Source organism: Electrophorus electricus, chromosome 13 (genome assembly GCF_013358815.1).
Source record: "Electrophorus electricus isolate fEleEle1 chromosome 13, fEleEle1.pri, whole genome shotgun sequence".
Classification (NCBI taxonomy): Eukaryota; Metazoa; Chordata; class Actinopteri; order Gymnotiformes; family Gymnotidae; genus Electrophorus; species Electrophorus electricus.
Genome location: NC_049547.1, coordinates 21725732 through 21734517, shown reverse-complemented (window position 1 = coordinate 21734517; position 8786 = coordinate 21725732).

The following is an 8786-nucleotide window of genomic DNA, read 5'->3' as shown; positions in this document are numbered from 1 at the left end:
AGTACTGAGACATCTCTGTGGTGTCCAGTACTGAGGAATAGACGAGACATCTCTTTGGTGTCCAGTACTGAGGGATAGACGGGACATCTCTGTGGTGTGTCCAGTACTGAGGGGTAGACGAGACATCTCTGTGCTGTCCAGTACTGAGGGGTAGATGAGACATCTCTGTAGTGTCCACTACTGAGACATCTCTGTGGTGTCCAGTACTGAGGGGTAGACGAGACATCTGTTACTTCTAGATGATGTTGTCCTCTCAGACGGACCTTCAGCACATACCTGAGAGCTTCATGGCTGAATGTGAAGCAGCTGGGATGAACATCAGCATTCTCCAAGTCTGAGGTTATGATGCTCTCTTGAAAAAATATGGAATGGCCTGGTCTTCTGAGAGAGACTCTTCATACTGCCATTTTATGAACCCATGCAGTACTTGTAAGACATACTGAAGTGGCTGCTGAATATAAACAGACATTCTAAACAGCCACTCTAACCCTAACCCTGGTGTTCGAGTTCTGAGTGAAAGAGTGTGCTGTTGTGTCCTGGAGCCTGTGTGGGTCTTTCTTGTTTGGGTTGTTGGTGCCACCATGTGGCAGCCTGTTACTGAAGCAGGAAGTAGCATTGATTTAGCGTGAGTATTCCAAGGTGACAGTCAGGTCATGGTGTATCAGCAACCTTGTGACATCCCCCATTATAAGACTTGTTAGATGCATTGTAAGTGGATTTGATAAGTAGAACTATACTGATCTAGAAAATTCTGTGCATATTTTGAGGGTTTTTGGGGAACCGTTTATTTTGTTAGATGATATTATGATTGCTGCTTAACCTAACATACTTAAGATAATCTCATAAAATGATATGCTAATTTCGTACTTACCTGTTTCTCAATAATTAAATGCATTCTCACTTTTATTTATTGTGATACCTTGTCACTATTTTTTAAAAATCTTTTATTAACTGATTAATTATTAAATATTTAACCATTATTTTTTCTCAATTAACTGTTATCATTAATATTGATAAGTATTCACCAATCAGGTAAACTCCTGTGAAGGTTTGGGCTGCCTGGCAGTTTTCTAGCCCACACCCGTCGCTGGTGTTGATGGGCGTTGATGGCGTGACGGTCTGCAGTGGTATTCTGTACCTCTGTTCTACTGTGTATGATGAATCAGGTAAACAATGCTGTAAAAAAACATATTTTTAGCACAGACAGTAAACAACATTGGCTGGTTACAACATCAAAAGGTCCTATATACTCCATACTGCAAGGTCCTATATACTCCATACTGCAAGGTCCTATATACTCTATACTGTAAGGTCCTATATACTCTATACTGTAAGGTCCTATATACTCTATACTGTAAGGTCCTATATACTCCATACTGCAAGGTCCTATATACTCTATACTGTAAGGTCCTATATACTCCATACTGCAAGGTCCTATATACTCCATACTGCAAGGTCCTATATACTCCATACTGCAAGGTCCTATATACTCCATACTGCAAGGTCCTATATACTCTATACTGTAAGGTCCTATATACTCCATACTGCAAGGTCCTATATACTCTATACTGTAAGGTCCTATATACTCCATACTGCAAGGTCCTATATACTCCATACTGTAAGGTCCTATATACTCTATACTGTAAGGTCCTATATACTCCATACTGCAAGGTCCTATATACTCCATACTGCAAGGTCCTATATACTCCATACTGCAAGGTCCTATATACTCAATATATCTATCACACACTCCCTCTTTTTCTCTCTCTCTCTCTCTCATTCATATATATATATATATATATATATATATATATATATATATATATATATATATATATATACACATACACACACACATTATATATATATATATATATATATATATATATATATATATACACACATACACACACACACACACACACACACACACACACTGCCTGGTCAAAAAAAAGGTCACACACTCTAATATTTCACGGACCGCCTTTAGCTTTGATTACGGCATGCATTTGCTGTGGCATCATTTCCACAAGCTTCTTCAATGTCACAACATTTATTTCTGTCCAGAGTTGCATTAATTTTTTGCCCAAGATCTTGTATTGATGATGGGAGATTTGGACCACTGCACAAAGTCTTCTCCAGTACATCCCAAAGATTCTCAATGGGGTTCAGGTCTGGACTCTGTGGTGGCCAATCCATGTGTGAAAATGATGTCTCATGCTCCCTGATCCACTCTTTCACAATTTGAGCCTGATGGATCCTGGCATTGTCATCTTGGAATATGTCCGTGCCATCAGGGAAGAAAAAATCCATTGATGGAATAACCTGGTTGTTCAGTATATTCAGGTAGTCAGCTGATCTCATTGTTTGAGTACATAATGTTGCTGAACCTAGACCTGAACAACTGCAGCAACCCCAGATCATAGCACTGCCCCCACAGGCTTGTACGGTAGGCACTAGGCATGTTGGGTGCATCACTTCAGCCGCCTCTCTTCTTACCCTGATGCGCCCATCACTCTGGAACAGGGTAAATCTGGACTCATCAGACCATGTGACCTTCTTCCATTGCTCCAGAGTCCAATCTTTATGATCCCTAGCAAATTGAAGCTGTTTTTGCCGGGTATCCTCACTGACAAGTGGTTTCCTTAAGGCTACACAGCTGTTCAGTCCCAATCCCTTGAGTTCTCTTCACATTGTGTGTGTGGAAATGCTCTTACTTTCACTATTAAACATATCCCTGAGTTCTACTGTTGTTTTTCTATGATTTGATTTCACCACACGTTTAAGTGCTCACCGATCATAATCATTCAAGATTTTTTTCCGACCACATTCCTTCCTCTAAGATGATGTTTCCCCACTGCCCTTCCACTTTTTAATAATGCGTTGAACAGTTCTTAACCCGATTTTAGTAGTTTCATCAATCTCCTTAGATGTTTTCTCTGTTTAATGCATGCCAATAATTTGACCCTTCTAAATCAGATTAACATCTTTTCCACGACCACAGGATGTGTCTTTCATCATGGCTGTTTAACAAATGAGAAGCTACTCACTGCTTTCAGTTAGGGTTAGATAACTTGTTGACAGCTGAAACATAATCACCCATGCAGTAATTATCCAATGGGAGGCTGTTACCTATTTGCTTAGTTAAATCCAGGTGGTGACCCTTTCTTTGGCCAGGTAGTGTATACACACACACCCACACACACACACACACACACACACACACACACACACACACACACACACACACACACACACACACACACCCAACCTAACCATATATTCAAAACATTTTCTGTTCTCCTATTGTCTTCTTAAACTTAACAGGAATGCTTTTTTCAGTTTTATCTGAAATATTTTCTAGCATCTTATCTTGTGCACATGTGAGCAATCACCCGTGTGTTGTCTTTCTTCCACCTGCATGTGAAGCCTACAGTCTAAATATGTCCTTTTCACCGACGTTACCCGTCACTCTGATGATCAACAGATTACAGCGTTAGAAACACTCAAAGAAAGATTCATTTAATCTTTTAAAAATAAGTACAAATACAATCGTGTGGTTTTAAATCTCATGCAATAAATTACAGATCATGTTCCAAATAATGTTTCAAGAGCGAGTGCTGATTAGTGATTTACGTGCGCTTACTGTGCTATATATTGTGGTTTATACTAGTATATGCTAGTATATTATTGTACTTTAATTTTGTTTTGCGTTTTCATTTTTAAGTGTGTGTGATTTTGATTTGTGTTGCTGTATTTTTAAGGTCTCAGCTTTACGATGTAAAAGAGGTTGAGAAAAATCCAGAAATGTCCTTTTTGAAACTGTAACCAGCTAATAACAGGAAGAAGCATCATTTCCGTAAACAACAAGCTGGATTGAGGACAAACACAAATGCAGACCTGAGTTCATCTGGATACTTTCACGGAGCATTTCCTGGTGAAATGATGTGTGAGATTTGGTCTGAACGCAACATGCGCTGGAAGGTGAAGTGACGCATACATTTCACATGCTTGCTGACATTTATATTGCCCTTTTATGTTGAGAAAATTTGTTTTCATTTTCAAGAAGCCATTTATTATCAATTTATCAACAAATAATTATTTTCACAATTTCACTTGAAAAAAATAACACTGTTCATTTCAGATATTAATAAAGCGGGGAACTAAAATGTCCTAACTTGAGCGAGGAATATCTTTATTTGTGATTGTCATTGAAATATTGTAGAAGTACATAGCAAAAGCAAGCACAGCCAACTCTCTTTGACATGCCCAAAAAATATTCAAACATTCAACCTAATAGGATTCAACAGACACAGCAATCTTAAGGAAATCCAAAGACAAGACGAGGTCATTTGTGGAGACACTGGAGTGCTCGATGTGTTTTAGTGTCGTCACAGGTTTTATCATTAAGACGTTATGAAAGACGATGTCAGGAGCTATAGGAGATCTACCAGTTTTACTCTCTATTGTACATGTGCACTAGCATACAGTGCATCAGCTTTTGGTAATATTTTGGTAATATTTCCTCTACTTTGTTGCTCATCAGGTAAAGCAAGATAAGCCACTGTTGGGCCCCAGAGCAAGGCCCTTAGCCCTCAGTTGCTCAAGTTGTACTCAGCCATGCTAAGATGCTTTGGATAAAAGTGTCAGCTAAGTGCTGTAAATTTAAGCGTATGTAAAATTTCCATCACGTAGAATGTAGTGTTAGGAGTCTTGCCCAAGGTCTGTTATACATACATATTGGTAGAGCATAGAGCACCTACACAGACAGGGATTGACCCCCAGTCCCCCACAAGAGCACCCCCCTTTTATATGGCTAAAATATGTGCATGTTCCTCCTAATTATTGGGTTCAGCCACACCCATTTTCTAACAGATATAAACATGTATAAAATCACCATAGAAATCGCCATAGACAACACTGTCAGTAGAATGGACAGTTCTGGAAAGTCCAGTACCACTCATAGGATGACACCTCCGCCACAAGTCAATTCATGACATTTCTGCCCTATTGGTTCGGTAAAGTGTAAGTGCCATTAATAATAGATGTGAAATAGAAGTGTCTTGGATTAGCAGCAACTCAGTGACAAACCACACAAACTCACAGAGCGGCTGCCAAGCGTTGAAGTGTGTAGCAGGTAAAGACTTGTTACGTCTCTCACTGCCCTCTGAAGTGTCATCCCAAGACCTGCATGTCAGGTGCTTCATAAAATGGGTTTGATGGAGGGATGAACACTGTACTCTAGAGCACGCGACTCTAGAGCAGTGGACCGTGTACTCTCACGGCATGTACAGCACACCATCACTGGACTCTAGAGCAGTGCAACATGTTCTCTGGAGTGGCTTACACTGCACTCTAGAGCAGTGGACCGTGTTCTCTGGAGTGGTGCACCTTGCACTCTAGAGCGGTGGAACGTGTTCTCTGGAGTGGTGTACACTGGACCCTAGAGCAGTGGAACGTGTTCTCTGGAGTGGTGTACACTGGACCCTAGAGCAGTGGAACGTGTTCTCTGGAGTGGTGTACACTGGACCCTAGAGCGGTGGAACGTGTTCTCTGGAGTGGTGTACACTGGACCCTAGAGCAGTGGAACGTGTTCTCTGGAGTGGTGTACCTTGCACTCTAGAGCGGTGGAACGTGTTCTCTGGAGTGGTGTACAGTGGACCCTAGAGCAGTGGAACGTGTTCTCTGGAGTGGTGTACACTGGACCCTAGAGCGGTGGAACGTGTTCTCTGGAGTGGTGTACACTGGACCCTAGAGCAGTGGAACGTGTTCTCTGGAGTGGTGTACCTTGCACTCTAGAGCGGTGGAACGTGTTCTCTGGAGTGGTGTACACTGGACCCTAGAGCGGTGGAACATGTTCTCTGGAGTGGTGTACACTGGACCCTAGGGCAGTGGAACATGTTCTCTGGAGTGGTGTACACTGGACCCTAGGGCAGTGGAACATGTTCTCTGGAGTGGTGTACACTGGACCCTAGAGCGGTGGAACGTGTTCAAACATCAAGAATATATAAAGGTTTTCTTTTGGATTTTTTACTGTTTGACATTTCCCAGTATCACAATATCTCTCCCTCCCTTAGTGTTGCCCTTTCTGTTTGGGTCTCTGGCTCAGTTTCTCGGTGTCTCTCGTATTCAGAGTCCACGTATAATCAGGGAATTCCAGGTAATGTGTACACGTACGCTCTCATGCACGTCACACAGCACGTCACACAGGTCATCTTGCACTCTTTTTGTGTCTTTATCTTCCTTTACTCTGCCATTAGATAACTAATGGATTCATTAGACATGTAGAGACATGTTTACCTTGGGTTGCAAGCGATAGACCTTCACACACACACACACGTCGCATGCGTGAGTTCCAGCCACCAAACAAACAGAAACCCCTAACCCTAGTCTAGAGTGGCTGGTCTGGACTTGTCTGGCCCTGTCTGCATCTAGTGTGTGACACAGTAAGGATGGACAAAGGTTGTGACCTCTCGCATCTCATTGACATACCTGTTTATGACGGTGCTCAGGTGACAGAAGGTGTCTGCCCCCTAAACACAACTGTTAAACTCACTTTATGGACCTTCTTTATATGTTCTGGGATTTTATGTCCATATCAGGTGATGGAGAACTCACAGGAGGCCCTGAGATTATAAATGATCAAATCAGGTCATAAACACTGCTAAAAGTAAAACGATTAATAAAAAGATTCATAAGGTTCTTGTTTTTATCGATGGATTGAGGTCAGTTACACTGTTTATGTGGGTAATCTGTATATTTTTTGAAACAGGTGAAAAAGCTGAATTTAAAAGATGCAAATGCCAGTAAGAGAAAACACACACACACACACACACACACAGACAAAAGCACATGCAGAAGACTGTGGTGAAAATGAAATAGAAGGGAAGTCTGTCTACATTCAGAACTGACAGTGGGGATGGTCAAGGCTGCAGCGCGTGACTGAAAACACAGCCCATATATGGCTTTAGTCAACAGAAATGGAGACTAGAAAGTATCGCAGAACCCGGGAGACTTTGACCTCTGGACGCACGAGGGAGATGCCCAGGCATTGGTGTGACTCTTCACTTACAGTCCGGCAGCAGATGGAAAAAAGATGCAGGTGATAGCCCTGTTATGTACTTAGATAGACAGAGAGACCACTGCTCTCAGATCAGACTCAGGTTTTTTTTCTCCCATTGTTCACCATTCTAACTAATACAGCACTACTGACCTTCATCTGGGTTCAGTCAAATGTTTCATATGATCTAATTTATAGCAATGCCTGATGCCATTCTACCAGTGATTCAGTATGCACATGTGTGTGGTGTTTTATGACCATTTTCCTGAACTCCCATCATTAGTTCCATCGGTGTGTTGTAACTCTTGGGAAGTGGGTGAATCACTGTAGCGTGTTTGGCTGTGGGCTCTACAGCATGTTGCTCCACCTCAAATAAAAATCACAATAATGCATTTTCAAGCTGTTTTCACATCGCTCAACTACGCGTTGAACTTTACGGGTGACTTTAATACTTCAATATAACTTTATCAACTAAACTAAGCTCAAAATTGCAGGATTTGGGTACAGAGTTTACAAGCAAACTTGCTAAATCTTCAGTATATTTAAAGCGTCCTGTGCGGTGTTGCTTGGTTAAGGAACTTAAGCGACATCAACAGGTGACTTCAGGGGCAGTCGTGCGGACCACCACACACTTCAGAGGGGATGAAGCCGCCTTGCGTATGCAGATGGTAACAGGCAGACGGGGGCTGTTCATGGGTGCAGTGACCTGGTACGTGTCCCTCGGGGAGACGCTGTTCACGAGGCTCATTCCTGCAGGCCTCCCTGGATTCTGGAGTCGTACCAAGCAGTTCCCTGATGGACATTCCATCAAGGACTTTTTAACCTGGGAAATATTACATGTGAACAAAGCAATGGAGACGCAATACCTTTTATTACCACCAGATGGCGCTGGCTTTTTATAAAGTTCTATATGCGACTCAAGAGAACGTGAACACGTTCATTAACAGCCAGTGTTCCTATGAGCAGATCTGAGAATAGTCTGCGGTTTTTAATCAGTACTATAATGAAAGCAATACTGATAAGCAACCTGATTGCAGATTAGTGTGTAAGAGCAGCAGCACACAGCATCACTGTCTCACTGGTTCAAACTGTGAGATTATAGATGTGGCAAGAAAAAACTTCAAACCTTCAAATCTAAATCCAGTGGACTTTTTTTTCATAGGTGTTCTTTCTGTTCACATTTTTTAAACTGAGGTAGAGAGCAACTCGCACTCGGAAAAGCAACGCACTCGTCTCTGGGGGTGGAGGGTGACAGGTTTTGGCCTGTAAATTAACAGGCCATAACAAAAGGGTTAATTACAGAAAAAGGACAAATTTAAAATGGTAGATGAAGGCCGAAACGTTTGACAGACCGAATGCTGCTGTTTTGAGCCAGCATTCTCAATAAAAACCAAACACACTAAGACTTTCTCTCAGTGTAGTAATGAAGGTGGCACAGGCGGAATAGCACAGAGTCCTGCAGGAGTAGAGTGCTGTTGATTTGGAGCCCAGAGTATCGGAGAGCTGCGCTTTCCAGAGCCTGTTCTCTGGTCCAGGGGCTGTTCTCTGGCTCAGGGGCTGTTCTCTAGCCCAGAGGCTGTTCTCTGGTCCAGAGGCTGTTCTCTAGCCCAGGGGCTGTTCTCTGGTCCAGAGGCTGTTCTCTAGCCCAGAGGCTGTTCTCTGGCCCAGGTGCTGTTCTCTGGTCCAGAGGCTGTTCTCTGGTCCAGGGGCTGTTCTCTGGCCCAGG